The following is a 16,511-nucleotide window of genomic DNA, read 5'->3' as shown; positions in this document are numbered from 1 at the left end:
GGGTTAAGTTGGGCACACTCCACTTCAGCGGCCCAGGTTCAGTTCCTGGGTGCGGACCCACACCACTCGTTGGTGGCCATGCTGTGGTGGTGACCCACATACAAAATAGAGGAGGACTGGCACAGATGTTAGCTCAGGGTGAAACTTCCTCAAGGAGGATTGGCACAGATGTTAGCTCAGGGTGAATCTTTCTCAAGCAAAAAGAGGAAGACTGGCAACAGATGTTAGGTCAGGGTGACTATTCCTCAGGGGGAGAAAAAAATCAGGCTGAAGGAATATCATGACCAAACCAAAAGGAAATAATAATCCCACTGTTCTTTTTTTTCTTTTTGGTGAGGAAGATTGGCCCTGAGCTAACATCTGTGCCCATCTTCCTCTAGTTTGTATATAGGATGCCACCACAGCATGGCTTGATGAGCAATGTGTAGGTCCACACCTGGGATCTGAACCCACAAACCCCAGGCCGCTGAAGCGGAGTGCGCTAACTCAACCACTACACCATTGGCCCGGTCCAATCCCACTCTTCTTGACTTTGGCCAGACCGCAGCAGGAAGTGGGAACAATTAAGAGATCACTGACCAAAAAAGAAGGGAGTCAGAATAAGGAGGGGAAAGAAAAAACAGGAGAGTCTGGGATAAGATGTTCTGGGGAAAATCCCTGAGGGAATTGGAGAGGCAAAACCAGAGGAGGGACATTCAAATGAGTGAAGGGCTTTGCTTAAGAGGCAGTGGGCTCTGTTAGCCCTAAGTCAGACCTGCGGGCAGGCAGTGCAATAGATACTGTTGTTTTAGCTGCTAAGCAAGAACTAAAGGAATGCAGCATTCTCTCTTTTCAGCTGGACTTGATCCTAGGAAAATGTGAGCCTGGACCTGCCTGGGACCTCCAGTGTAGGCCTGGGAATGAAGCCTACCCAATAGGAGACAGAGGTAGTAGATGGACAGACCCAGGTTCTGAGCACATTATTGGAGACCTGGTTAAACCTACACTTCAGACCATTTGCTAGATTTTTCAATTGGACAATACATTCCCTGTTCTGCTTAAGCCACTTTGGGTAAGGTTTTCTGCCACCTCAAGTGAGAGTCCTGTGTGACACAAGATCTTAGCTACCTTGTGAGGTAGCAAGTTCCACATCACTGAAAGTGCCCAAAGGCTAAGTAACCATCTGCCAAGGATTAGGGGGCAGGGAACCTAAACTGGGATGAAGCTAGGCCTACGACTGTACTAGTTTGCTACGGCTACCATTACAAATACCACACACTGGGTGGCTTAAACAATAGAATCTATTGTCCTATAATTCTGGAGGCTAGAAGTCCGAGATCACCGTGTCGGCAGGATCACTTTCTTCTGAGGCCTCTCTCCTTGGCTTGTAATGACCAACTTCTCCCTGTGTCTTCACATGGTCTTCCCTCTGTGTGTGTCTGGGTCCCAATCTCCTCTTCTCATAAGGAGACCAGTTTACCATACTAAGGTCTACCTTAACGACCTCATTTTAACTTAACTACCTCTTTAAAGACCCTGTCTCCAAATGCAGTCATTCTGAGGTACTGGGGGTTAGGACGTCAACATATGAATTTTCGGGGGACACAATTCAACCCATAAAAATAACCTCCAAGGTTACTTAGAACTCCAACATAAAGCAAAATTTAGTAAAGAATGCCAGTGTTTTCCTCGAGAGCCATTTATTCCATGGACCAGAAATAAGAGCATCTGACACCAGTGGCAGCTTCCCAGGGCCTCTAAAGTCAGGGTGAGGCTGTACTCTTAGAGGAGGATTGTCAGCATTTTGTACAACCCAATCTGATATATTTACTCATTTATGTTATCTAGGAGATTGCTATTTACTTTTCCAGTGGCTGATGTAATATGAAAAGCTCTGACAAATAGTGCTAATTAACGTGTTTCCACAAAGGGCAGCACGGTGGGGTACCCACTGCACCTTGGCTGAAGGGGTGGAATCCATTGCACAGGTACACTGGAAGTGGGCTTTTCTCAGGAATGGTCATAACTGCCTTGGTTATACAGTAGGGGTTTTGAAAAGATCAAACAAGCATGTAAAAAAAACTGCAAAACATTGTACAAATGTGTACACCACCATTAAATAAAATGCAAATATTTCAACAAGAGCAGCCAAGTCTTTTACAAATTCTGTCCAAGCCAGTACATGGAAAAATGTCTAAGGCTTAGGGTTCTAACTTCCATTCAAGTCAACTAGCTTTGAAGAAAGAAAATTCTCTATACAGATCCCAGTGACTGCTATCATCAATCACACCCCCTATCACTGGCTAGACGGTCTGCTGTCACAGCATGGCCTGCATGAGTCTGCATGAATGGCTTTGTGCACATTTGTGCACATTTCTGACTTATCAGCAAAAACCACTCGAAGTCTGAGTCCTTGGAGGGGGTGGTCAGGGAGGGGTGAGGTCTGATGTGTGGTTTTTCACATACAAACACCAACCAAAGTAGAAAGTTAGATCATTAAAGTCAGAACAAAAGGAAGCCACAGCATCAAGTCCAACCCACTTACTTGATAAAGACAAGGAAACAGAGGTTCAGAGAGGTAGAATGGGGCCATAAAGTTGGTTGGCCAGTGGAAGGTCAAGGTCCCTGCCCCCTTGCCCTACAGTGCTCTTTTAGGAGGTAACAACAATGTGCTATGTGCCTACTCCAAGGTCCCTACATGAAGTCAAACCTAGACAAGGGCTTGAAGAAACGCCTCTGGATTGGACCAGCGGGGACAGGGACTGGCCGTGATAGTGTAGTTACGCTTCTGGTAACAGCTGTGCATCTGGATTAAGGAAGCTGGATGTATGTTTGAGTTGGCTTTGGAAGAAGGTTAACAATTTAAACTTCGATGAATCATTAGGAGGAATGAGGTAACAGGCAAACAGAAAAGCAAATGCCGCTCACCAGCCGCCCAATATCCTGGATCACAAAAGAAAAGTTGATGAAGAAGCAAAATTTGGTGTTATGAGATGAAATGGGGCCAAAAGACCATTTCTGCTGAGGTAGCCCCAGAAACCTCTGGTGTCAATGCTGAGGCAGGATGCACAGAGAGCCAGGATTTCTGCCCCCACCTGCAGGCTGGACATGGGCTGCCTTAAGCAGGCAGACTTTGAAATCAAATAATCAGAAGTTCACTGTAGGGTTTGGGCTGGGTAAGGAGCAGAAACTAGGGAAGGACACCACACACACACACACACACACACACACACACACACACACACACACTAACACAGCTACCAAGATTGTAAGGAGAGAGCAAAGACAGGGTCTGTCCAGGAGTCCCCATCTTGGATAGGTCCGACCACAGGCACAGGCTGTGTTCATCAACCCTGCAGGTCTCCAGCCCAGCCCGGGAAGTCCCTGAGAGGGGCTCACTCCACCAGGGAGCTGAAAGGAGCCCTCATCTTTCCCATCCCTTGATCCCTGAGAGGGCTCCACAGAACTCACTGTGAAGAGTCTTAGCTACTCCAGCAACGCTGGTTTTGAGGTCATCTCCCTCTCTTTCTCTTTCTCGAAGTTTCACTAGTTTTCAGACTTAATTCAATGTGATCCAAACTCACAATGCTAAACATCTTCCCTGAAGTGAAAATTAAGTTATGGATTTTTCAAGCAAGAAAAACAATACTGCAAAAACAATTACAATAAACTCTTGCCTGAAACTTGTCAACTAATAAACTTTTATGACTAGAAATTCTGCTCTATTTTTTTTGTTTAAACAGGAGCTCTTCAAATGACTAGCAGATTTTGTTCAAACCATTCCTGTCCTTCTTTTTGTGAAAATAAGGAAGAAAGCATCAACCTCAGTGGTCTTGAGACCCCTGCTTGCTGCAGGCCCCTCACCACGCCCATCCCCCACACTAACATTTCCATAATGTTCTCCAATTATTTCGCATTTTCCCCACTTAGTATCTTATTTACTCCTGCCAATAACCTTCTCAAACAGGAAAGGCAAGAGCTACCATTAATTCTACTTTACAGTTGAAGAAATCAAGGCCCTGAAAGGTTAACTCAGGTCATGCAGCTAAACAAACTTTGAAGGAAATTTAAAAGGTGGTCTTTTTCACACACACACAAAAAATTAATGACCACTCTAACTTAAAAATCTTGTGTCACAAAGATTTGCCATGTCTGTATTTGAAACATACTAGATTTCTAACAAAATTTCATTAACAGAACTATGAATAACTTAATAGTACTAATTAATAGTAATGAAGGAGTAATAGTAATTATAATAACTTGATTAACTAATGAAATAGTGATGATACTAGTCTTCATCTACTTTGATGAACATTACTGTCTAAGATACTGAAAACAGCATGGGATTTATAAGCCAGAGGCCCTGGGCTGAGTCCCCATTCCTCCACTCAGAAGGGTGGGTGATGGGCAAATCATAGCAAATCTGTCCCTTCCTAGGCTTGCATGGTAGATCTGCCCCACCAACGTACATGCTACCAGGAATGCGCATACATGCAGAAAAATAAGTTTGCCACTGCTGGACTCACTCCTACTGTCATCCCAATGTTAGGTCACAGGTCCCAACTCTAGTGTCCTCTGACTCTTAGAATCTTCGGAAATCCCAGCCCTCTACAGGTTCTCCTTGCTCTATCTATTTAGACACATTTTTCAGTCAGCTCAGGCTGCCGTAACAGAATACCACAGACTGGGTGGCTTAAATAACAGAAATTTATTTTCTCACAGTTCTGGAAGTCTGAGATCAGGGTACCACCACTGTTGGGTTCTGGTAAGGATGCTCCTCCCGGCTTACAGATGGCCACCTTCTCACTGTATCCTCACATGGCTGAAAGAGCTAGAGCAAGCTCTTCAGTGTCCTTCTTATAAGAGCACTAATCCCACCATGAGGGCCCCACTCTCATGACCTCATCTAACCTTAATTACCTCTCAAAGGCCCCATCTCCAAATACCATCACATTGGGAGTTAGAGCTTCAACATATGGATTTTGGGGGGACACAATTTAGTCTATAGCAACACGCTTCTCTATCCTTAATACCTGCAATCTCTAACACAATTAGGAACCTACCCAGGGGCTCCATGAACCCTGGCTGCAGGTTCTCAGGTGCTCCACCCCAGGCCCCCAGGGAGTCAACATGGTCTTCCCAACAAAGGAGAATATCTGGCTTTCATCAGGCCACTATAAAATGAATATAATGAAACATAACTATTTTGCAAGGTGGTTGTAACAATAAAAATATTTATAAAAACTGTATAAATTGTAAGGCCTATAATTAAAATAATTTTAAAATAATAAAAAATTATTAAAATAATTTAGTTTTATTGGTGATCTTGAAATTAGATGGAAACAATGATTTCTGACTTAGCCTGATTAGGAAACTGAGCATAAAATTGTTCCCTGTAAAAGATACAAGAATCTTCTCTGTGGAATAAAGTATTTTCCAGCTATCAGTAGCATTCCTGAGATAAGGAAATAAAAACAATCCTAGACTCAGGCATGTGTGTTAAAAAAATAATTGATTTGTTTGCTGGTCTAGTCTTCGTTTGTCTTCCTTCTCAGTTTACATTGCCTTATCAGGTAATACCTAGGCACAGAAAATCTCACCTAAGCCATGAGGCTATTTTGGGCTCATATTCCCTCCAGGGCTGTGATTCTGCAGGCCCACAGAAATGCAGGGGCCACCATACCTAAGGATGAATGGAGGCTCACTCTAGGATAAAGGCCTTGAGTTATGAGTGGATAACATCAAGGGAACATTAGCGATATATTCATCAAGACTTCACGTTCTGACTTTAGGATATAATTTTCATCCCCATCTTAGAAGCCCGAAACTTTTCTCTTCCCAACAGTCCTGCTCTACGGCACTGCTTCCAGAAGGAACACTGATAGTAACATGCTCCTTGTTTGAGGTAGATGATTTCCCAAAATGGATTTACTAGCTGAAGGGAAGGGAGGAGAGTAGGGGAGGAAGATGGTTACAGAAAACCTCAAGTCATGGGATGGAGCTAGCTAGATTTCCACAAGTTCCACACTGCAGTATCCTCTTCCCCTATCTGGAACCGATACCTTGCCCTAGGTTCCCTTCCTTGTTGAGCGGATCACCACCCATCTGATATCCAATTCATAAAATAACTCTTCGCCCTCACTCCACCTACACTAGGTCCTGCCCAAAAGAACTCTCAATTTTATATGCTTTACTCTATTCCAACTCCCAATGTCTTAGGTGCCTAAGTTAACATTTCTGTGGCATGCAACATTTTGTTTTATTGTCTTCTACTCCCTACCAGAACGTGAACTCCATGAGAGAAGGACCTTGTCTGTCTTATTAAACATTGTATCCCTACAACAGAACCTGGTCATTTAATAAAGACATCTTTAAAGAAATATAGAATGAACACAATGTTTAATTGTGAATTAACTCCTTCCATATGATACATGTTTCATTAGAAACATTCATTTTAGCAACTTATATTCAGTGTGAGTTAATCACATTACTCTCATCCTAACACTGCTTGAGGATAGCTCCTCTGGAGGAATGAGAGATTCAAGGAGGGTAACAGGAATAATTTGGGGGGGGGGAGGGAGCATTTTAGAGGAATGAAGGAGATCTTGCCAGAAGACACAGGGGGGTGCTTATGATAGTTGAAAAATTTGTACCAGACACTGGTCACTCAGAGCAGAAAAGAGGAAGACTAAGACGTGAGACTGGGTTGCACAGAAAAAATACTTGCCAATCTAACTCTGTGCCTATGAATCTCTAAGGGGGCTGAGAACATGGGTTTTGGAGTCTGAGTGGCTCAGGTTTGAATCCTACTTCTGCTATTTACTAGATGTGTCACCCTGGGTAACTTATTTAACCACTTTGAACTTCTCTCTAAAGTGGACACACCAATGCCCACCTCTAAGGCTTGGAGGTAAAGCATCTAGCACAGTGCCTTTGCAAACACTTTTACGTAATGAGCGCTCAAATGGTATTATAACAACTATTATTATTTTTACAATATTATCATGTAATTATATTTTTTGTTGGAGATTTTTTAATTTTTAATTTTTGTTTTTTGTTTACCCTCTAGATTCTATGGCTATTCTGAAATTTTGTGTTTTCTTTTGTTTTTTTTAAGATTTTATTTATTTTTTTTTCCCCCCAAAGCCCCAGTAGATAGCTCTATGTCATAGCTGCACATCCTTCTGGTTGCTGTATGTGGGACTTGGCCTCAGCATGGTTGGAGAAGTGGTGCCTCGGTGTACGCCCGGGATCCGAACCCGGGCCACCAGCAGCGGAGCGCGCGTACTTAACTGCCAAGCCACGGGGCCAGCCCCTATTCTGAAATTTTGAAGTTGCTAAAAAAAAAACCAAAACCATCTAGATTGGCGGCAGGCACTAAATCAACAAAGGTAGTACACGAATCGTCAGCTTATGACTCAAGAAAAAAGAACAACTCATAATTTCTCTGAGACTCAGAGAATGAAGTAAAATGGAAACTTTCTAAAGTGGGGCAAGGTAAATAATGATGATAAATTCTCCACCCATATAATTGTTTTAAAAAACATAAAAGCAGAAATCTGTTCATGTCACCCCTTGCTCAAGCTCACCAATGGCTTCCCGATTCTCTTAGAATTACATCCTTTCTATTTGCGTGATCCTCAAGGCCCTGTGGATCCCTGCCCGCCTAGCTGACTTCCTATTATTTCTCACCCTGTCTTCAGGCCATTCACGCTTGTGGTTTCCTCTGTCCCTCTAGTCATCACTGGGTGGCTTCTTGTCAGGACTCTGCTCAACTGTCACTTCCTCAGAGACAGCCTTCCAGCCTACCTAAAACAGTCACCTCTCCTCAGTCACTCTGGGACCACTCATCCTGCATTATTTTTGCCATATATCACTCATCATTATCGGAAATAAAATAATCTGTTTACTGCTTATTGTCTGCCCCAATAGAATGTTAGTCCCATGAGGACTGGCCTTTGTCTATCTTATTACACACGCCATATATCCCCAGGTCTAGAAAAGTGCCTGCTACCTAGTGTGTGCTTAATAAATATTTGTTGAAGAAGTGAATTAACAATAACAGTAATAATACCACCTACTGTTTATAGTTGAGCACTTATTATGTGCTATGCATTATCCCATTTAATCTTAATAAAATAACAACGCTATGAAGTTAGGTATAGTTATTCCCCCCATTTAACAAATGACAAACCTGAGGCTTAACAAAGCTAAATTGCTGACTTATCCAAGGTCAGACACACATTAAATGTGAGAGTTGAACATAGGTCAAACAAACAAGTGTGCACACAGATATACACATACATACATACACACACACACACACACACACACACACATGCTTTATAGGTAAACTGGCAAAAAGAAGAATAAAAGAAAACGGGATCGCTACCAGGCTACCCAACACTTCTACTAGGGCTTGGGAAGATGACTGGAATCAAGGCTAGACCAATTTGCTCCCTTCTTTTTCTCATTCTCCTAAATGGAATGAAATGCCTAGCCAGCATCCCACAGTTATAACCAAGGACCATCGCCAACACTCCATCACTGAGGATTCGTCACCATACTCAGCAGTCAACCACAACACACATGCTTCAAAGATATGTCATAGTACCCAGACAAATGCAACCTAACATTGATTCTTTCTGATAACGTCTGAGCTTCAATCTACACATTAGGAAAGAAAAAGTTAGCAAGTTATTGTTTGTCTGCTTATAGATTACTATTCAAAGATGTTTTCAGTACAGAAAAGACAAAGAAAAGATGCTTAATACTTCAGAAATAAGAATGGAGTGGTATTCTTCCTTCCAGCTGGAAAGGTTTTGGAGAGGTAAGCCTTGAAACAAGCTTCTAAGAAAATTTCTCATCCACTCTTCAAAGTATCCTACAAAATTATATAATTCCAGTCTACTAAACATTTCCACAAACAGAAATATAATTAGCCAGATTACTTAGGTTTTTAACTTGTACCAAAAACGGTAGTAAATTGATACTGTATGACTCAAGATAATTAAACAGCTGAGGCCAACACCCATACTTGCTTGACCTCGCCGCCAGTAATAAACTTTATGATTTTTGGGACGTCACTTGGCTTTTTGGTACCTTGATTTCTTTTTATAGAAAGAAATATTATAATTACTAACCAAATCAGGGTTGTTGGGTATAGTTTGATATTAATTCCTAATGAGATACTATAAATTTGCACCTGATCTCATTTTAAAGACAGGGAAACAAGACCTGAGGCCATGATAATTATATAAAGTAGTCTTTTAATCATTTGTCTTTATGCTACTTAGGGAAAAATATACGGGCAATGTACATATCAGGGGCACAAAACCTCAATGTTTACCTGATATATTTGGATACAATATGTCTCTTTAAAACACATACAGCTACACGTACACACACACACATATATATATGGTTCTTCTAGAGGAGGATAATTACATTGATCCACTATAAGTAGACTTAAGCTTCAAGCTATTTTCCAATAGAAAATACAAAAAAAAAAAAAACCCTGTACAGAAGACTTATATCTAGCACCAAGAATGGAAATTCTGAATATTTTGTCATATGTCCTTAAAGAAATAAAGATAAAGCGGAGGTTTTCCTTGTCCTCTTTGCTCCCCATCCCAGACCCCTTCTCTTTACATCCTGTCCAGAAAGCTAGGGCTAATACGAATTTGGAATGAATTCTTCCTCTCCAAATTTAAATTTCTTTCTATACATATAGGTGTATCCACAAAAATATGTATAATTTTTGAAATGTTTTTTGCTTTTGTTCCCATTCAACATCATATTTTTGAGAGCTTTCCATGTTGACATATTGACCTAGTCCATTCCTTTTAACTTGTGCATAATATTCCACCCTCTGACTATATCATACTAAATGTAGCCATACCCCAAATGATGACTATTTAGGCTGTTTCTCTCTTTCACTGTTAGAAAGCTGCAGTAATCAAGTAACCATCCATGTACATGTCTTTCTGAATGTGTGTGAGAGTTTTGCCAGGCAGGTATGTACCTTAAAATGCAATTTTCAGGCCATAGGAAATGTCCAACTTGAGCATTACCATGGACTGCTGAATTGGTCTCCACAGTGGTTGTCTAGGTAATGAATTCACAGGAGCTGTCTTTACTCTTGTCTGGTGCACACCTCCATGACCACCACCTGGGCCCGTGAGATGGTGAGGGGAGTCGCCTGCAACCACAAAGGCTACAGCTCATAGGGAGTTAGTCCTGCTCTCTTTAAGTGAGTGAGGGCCTCAGTCAACCCAGCCACCGAAGGTGGAAGAGAAAACAAACCAAATGTGATACCGATAACTAAAATCCCTAGAATTCATGTACACTACTTTGCAACAATGGCCTTTTGTTCCCAACTATGAATAGCTCAATTATCAGTAATGCTGTTATTAACAAGTGAGCCTGGTAGCTATGACATAATACGGTGATATATTTCTTTGCAAAGATGTTCTTTCCAAGGGACTATAAAAACCAAATTACTTCCTTTCAACTCTTGATCATAAATTCTACTTTTGAGACTCTACAGCTTACAGTTTAATAGAGACTCTACACTTGAAATAGCTCTAAGAGGCTCTTCCTATAAAAATGAGTATCAACATCTTTGAAGGTAAAGTGGGAAAGGAATAGAAAAATAGAAATCTACCCACGTATAATAATAATAATAGCTACAATTACAATCATTCTGTATGCCAGCTATTACAGAGATGGTAGCTTATAGTCATCACCCCCTGAAAAATAGCACTGAAGAGTATACAACTGGCCCTCCATATCTGCGGGTTTCACATCCGTGGATTCAACCAATCATGGATTTAAAGGCCTATGATGGTTGCTGTCTGTACTGAATATGTGCAGACTTTTTTTCCTTGTAATTATTGCCTAAAAAATACAGTGTAACAACTAGTTACATAGCATGTACATTGTGTTAAGTATTATAAGTAATCTAGAGATGATTTGAAGTATATGAGAGCATGTGCATAGGTTACATGCAAATACTACACCATTTTATATAAGGGACTCAAGCATCTGCAGATTTTGGTACCTGCAGGAGTCCTGGATCCAATCCCCCGTGGATACCAGGGATGCCTGTATTGATAACCTATAGTCATTATCATTTGGGGGAGAAAATATCAATTTGACCGATGCTTTTCAGGGGGAATAATAATTAATTTGAAAACCACACACATCTTAACTTTGCGGCCTTAACGATCTGTGCACTTCTGATACTGTACTAAGTCGTATTTTTATCAGATTCAATGGGCCTTGTAGTTATGAGCAACATAATACACCAGAAGATTAATAAAGTAATAATTTTAAAAAATCAACTGAACTCCTAATACATGCCAGTCACTGTTCGAAGCAATTGCTGTATTTTAGCTCATTTAGTCTTCATATAAAAAAAAAAAAAACTAAGAGGTAGGTACTAATAGTATCCCTATTTACAGATGACAAAACTGAGAAACAAAAAGTCGTGTAACTTGTCCAAGGCCACACGGTTCCAAATGGCAGAGCCAGGCTCTGAATCAGGCAGTTTGACACCGAGCCCGTGCTTGTAACCACCGTGTAGCACTGCCTTTCACAAGTAAAGACAGGAAGAGAGCCGCTATTCCTTTCTCTGCCTTTCTTTCTTTCCCTCTGTTTCTTATATTCCCTCTCCCTTTACTTTGTTCTCTCCTTTGTTATGCCTAGGTTCACTCATAAACACTCAAGAGAGGGTGCTTAGCTCAGGTGAAGGCATTGGAGGAGTGCTCAGAAAGTCATTTCCTCAAGCAAGATGTGGGTCAGGTTACAGTAAATACCATAAACACAACTCCCCATAACACAAAATATTCTTAGGTATAAGAATATTTACTTTAAGCAATAAAGCATAGACCAACATTTCAATAAGATCAGAAACTTGGAATAAAATCTTGGAGACAACCATAATTGATTTTTCTCAGCCCATTTCTCTTCTTCGACCACAAGATCTCCTTGTTGATCCTACCCGTGGTTTACGGTTTTAACTGTCCCAAATCTGCATCCCCAATTTCCTAAACTTGGGGATACAGCTTAAGCTTCAGGCTTGTAATAGTTAACTGTCTGCTGGACACTTCCATCTAGATGTTCCAACTTCAAACTAAACAAACCCAGCCCTGAATTCAGAACCCCAAATTCTGTATCTGCTTCCTGAATTTCCTGTCGGATTTAGCAGAACCACCATACCCAAACTGGAAACGTGGAGGTCTCTACCCCACATCCAAACCATTCTATCAGTTTTACCTCCCAAATCCATCCCTTCCTTCAATTTCTGTTGCTACTGCTGTAATTCAGACCTGTATCACCTCTCCTTGGACTATTTCAAGAACCTTCTCAGTGGGCTCCATGTTTCAAAGCTGCCCATCAGATTGCAAATAAAAAAAAATCTGTGGTCCTCCCCTGCTTTGAACCTTGCAATGGTTCCCTACTGCCTCCAGGATAAAGTTCAGGCTCCTAATCCCGGCATCCATCTGGCCTTCAGTCTCCACTGTCTTTTCCAACCCCCATACTTTTAGTGCTCATCCCTGCATCCTATTAATCTGGGATTCTCTAGGCCTAAATATGTTTTACCAAATTTAACAAATATGCAGGATTTTGATTTTTAAATAACACAGACTAATAGTTGTTCCTTTAGAGCATATATAACAATTTCAAATTTACTATGAAAATTGTCTTTAAAAAAATTTTTTTATTGTGGTAAAAGTCATTTTTAAAGAAGAAATAATCCTCCCTTAAGAAATGAGAAGGGAAAAAAGTTGTTTAAGGGCCACCATCTTTTTGTATTTTAATCAAGAACTGTGATGGAAATGCTGAGAAGCCGGAGCATGGTAAGAGAACCGTGGGCAGCCTCTACAAGGTCTGGGTTAGAAAGATGAAGGGAGAAGGCCATGTCACCAGAGCTCAAGGTCGCCCTCAGCGAGTGGAGCCACAGTGAGATACAGCAGCTATCAGTGATGCTACCTGACAGGGCACAGAGGTCTCCAGAGTGGAGGAGACAGGGCTGAGAGTCTGGGGAGCAGGGCAGAGCGCTGGAGCAGACAGAGCTGCAGAGAGAGAGCAGCAGAGAGGTCCCCTGGAGTACTGATCAGCACACGCATATGAGGAAACTCAAAGAAAGAACCATCAGAAAAGATTAGAGAGAACAATCTCCAAAGCTCACATAAGATGTTGCATGAGCTAAAAAGAGAGAAAGAAATGCCCTGGAGTTTTTTCCCTTCCTCCCTCCCTCTAATCCTCCATCAGCTCAGTGGTTAGCAACCTTGGCTGCACATAGGAATCAAGTAGGTAGCTTTAAAAAGTACAAATGCCTGGGCACGCCCATAGGGAGTATGATGTAAGTGGTCTGGGTGCAGCATGAGCATCAGGAATTTTAAAAGCTCTCCTGGTGAGTCTAATGGTTGAGAACCACTGCACGAGCTGAACCCAAGAGACCACGTCCTGGGAAAAGGAGCCTGTGGAAATCGGTGCCCTGCCATGCAGGGTGAGGAGAGGATCTGAGAGCCAGCAGATCCGGGATCAGCAAATATCACAGAGAGGTGGGTGGAAATAAGGGAGAGGATGAGAAGCAAAAAAAAACATAAACGCGATCTTCTCTAAATCTTTCAGTGGCCAGCTCAAACTCGGCTGCCTCTGTGAGGCCTTCCCTGATCACCCAGCAGCAGAGTTTCCTCCCTCTTATAATGCTGACTGCTACTCCTCCGCTGACAAAATATTTATCACATACTACCTCCCATGTGTCCTCAGCTGGTAGCCCAGCATCTTGCTATCTGTTCTAGGTCTTCCTGCAGTGCCCTTTTCCCAAACCAACTGGCTAGCTCATTTGGATATTTAGCTACTATTAAGTAGTAATTAAAGGCTAATAATGGTTAATATATTGCCCCTTCCAGATAACATTTGCATGGCAAAACTGACCTTGAGTGTGGGAATTTCAGGGCAAGTCAGAATTGACTAAGTAGATTTTTGTGTCCCTTAAAATGTAAATAAATTTAAATCAAATAACATAGGTGATGGCCTAATATTGGATAATAAAGATTTACAAATTTACAAATAATTAACTGCAATGTATTTTTGTTACAATTCTACTAATGGCTGTTGAAATATCCAGCAAGGTGAAGATACCCTTAAGATACATTTATATTTCTAGTTAAAGAAGTCTAGTTATCATCTTTACATAAGTTAGCCTAGAAATATACTTGCTGTAAATTCCAAAGTCTTGTGATTTCAAATCAGAAGAAAGTTACTACTTTACTGGAAATATTAAGCATTATTCTATTGGCCTGAGAAAGCCACGTTCCTGAGAAGGATAAAAATCCAAGGTCAAAATCAGAAATCATTTACTCTGGCGTGTGTGTGTTTGTGTGTGTGTGTTTAGACTGACAGAACTGATACATCAGGGGGCCGGCTTCGTTGGCCTAATGGTTAAGTTCGGCGCACTCTGCTTTGGCGGCCCGGGTTCGGTTCCTAGGCATGGATCTACACCACTTGTCGGCTGCCATGCAATGGCGGTGACTCACATACAAAATAGAGGAAGATAGGCACAGATATTAGCTAAGGGAAAATCTTCCTCAGCAAAAAAAAAAAAAAGAACTGATAAATTTGGTCATTCCCTGAAAAACTGGGCCCAAACTGTAGAACTGTTAAAATACTACGTGGTTCAACAGCATTGGACAGGCTATTCTTCAAAATTGTTTTCTGGTATGAATTTTTCTTCGTTGTCGATCTATATAAAGAATCTGTGGAAAAATCCACTTTTGATTACATTAGGATATTTTTAATTTTTATAGTGGTGCTGACTCCTAAAAACAAACTCCCAGTGAGACAGTCACAGAATAATGAAAAAACATACAAGCATACATAAGAGCCAAAGATAGATCCCTCCTTATGATCCTACAAGGAAAACATAAAGACTATGAATTCACAGAAACATCATTTCTCTTCATCAACTATTTAACGTATGATATTCTTCCAACGAAAAGTTTAAATCTCATGCCATACCTTCAAACCCCCAAATCTCAACCAGCACCACCTGACTGGCTCCCAAAACTCTCATCAAAACAAACGTATCCATTCTTCCTGAATATGTGGGCATAACCTCAGCACAGCTATCAGAATCTTTCAAGTAGTTAAGATAATATATTTTAATGCACGAAATTAAAATCCAAAAGATCACGTTGAATGATCACAAATTGATGAAATCCCAGTAGGCTCCTGGGAGCAACAATGTGACCACAGAGCCTTCTTCTTCCATTATATCATTAAATAAGAAAAGGAAGATCCTTTTTGTACATAAAACTAGAAAATTAAGGTTAAGTAAGCCTTAGGTTTTTAAGTAATATGCAACTAATAATACTCAGGAAAGAAAAACAAGTGTAAGCTCATGTAATTACCACAATTAGTAGTAAACCTGATAGGATTTTATCATGAAAACATATACCTCAGACAAAAGGCAAAGACAGAAAAGAAACTTCTTTTCTTAGCATGCAAGAAGAACCTACCAATTTCTTTGAAAATAGAACCTATATGCATACTCTGTACTGAGTCAACATTCAATTAACGCTATTGACGGATTAAATAACAATTTCTAGGAACTCTACTCACCAGTAAGGCCTAACTGCGTTCCTTTCTGGGAATAAACAACTGATTCTAACAGCTGAGGTGAGATCCCGCTCAGACAGCCAAGCTGAAGAGAAGTGTCTGATTCATCATGGTGAGTCCACATGGCTCAGAGAACACAAACACAACCTGGACAAGGCCAAAGGACATTCCAAGCCCTTACTATTACAGGACTCTTTTCAGATTGGTCCCATTGAATGTGCCTTGGGGACTCTGTGGGTCCAGGGACCATCCACACAGTGCCTGACTTTGTTTAGTGACAACAAAGGGGTCAAAGATTTGAGAAGGAGAAGGAACAGGACACAGCCTCCCAAAACAAAACAAAACCAAACAAGAAAAAATATTCACAATTGTTTGGGAAAAAGAATGATTCTAGGCTGAAACTTTAAATTAGAAAATATTTCCTTCAGTTAGTAAAAGGGAAGTTAAAGGCGGAAAGATCAATGTTTCTCAAATCTTGTCAGCGTCTCTTTCTCCTTTTTTAATTTCTCACAGAAACAGCAGATTTAAAGGTTACTACATATACACAAACACACAGTTGCTTTCTTTTAGTTATGGCAACTTCAAATTTTAGGGACAGGCTTGCCATACTTTCCTATGAGATAAGAATGCTTACGTATAGCTGGCTCTACATTTTAGAGCCAATGACAAAACAGAAAGACTTACAAAGAGCAAGATACTGTTCAATCAACTTCAGACAAACACTAATGGTCAGAAACATCACACAATAGGAAATACTAGGCATCTGTAGATTTTTTAACTAAAAGGATTACATGGAAAATTTTAGGTAGAAGGAGATTTTTAAATGTCCCATGCCTTCATGGCAGATAAAAATGCAGAGACTCATGTAATAATCAGAAAAAAATTATATAAGAATCTCCTCC

General features: G+C 40.8%; 1 protein-coding gene across 3 annotated transcripts in view; it reads right to left on the bottom strand.

Moving 5' to 3' along the window:
• MFSD6 (major facilitator superfamily domain containing 6) overlaps positions 1–16,511 on the bottom strand; it is a 70,526-nt gene that overhangs the window by 29,336 nt on the left and 24,679 nt on the right. The gene's annotated exons all lie outside the window — the stretch shown is intronic.

The sequence above is a fragment of the Diceros bicornis genome, chromosome 10 (genome assembly GCF_020826845.1).
Source record: "Diceros bicornis minor isolate mBicDic1 chromosome 10, mDicBic1.mat.cur, whole genome shotgun sequence".
Classification (NCBI taxonomy): Eukaryota; Metazoa; Chordata; class Mammalia; order Perissodactyla; family Rhinocerotidae; genus Diceros; species Diceros bicornis.
Note: the sequence above shows the minus strand (reverse complement) of the source record. Positions and strands in the feature narration are given on the sequence as shown.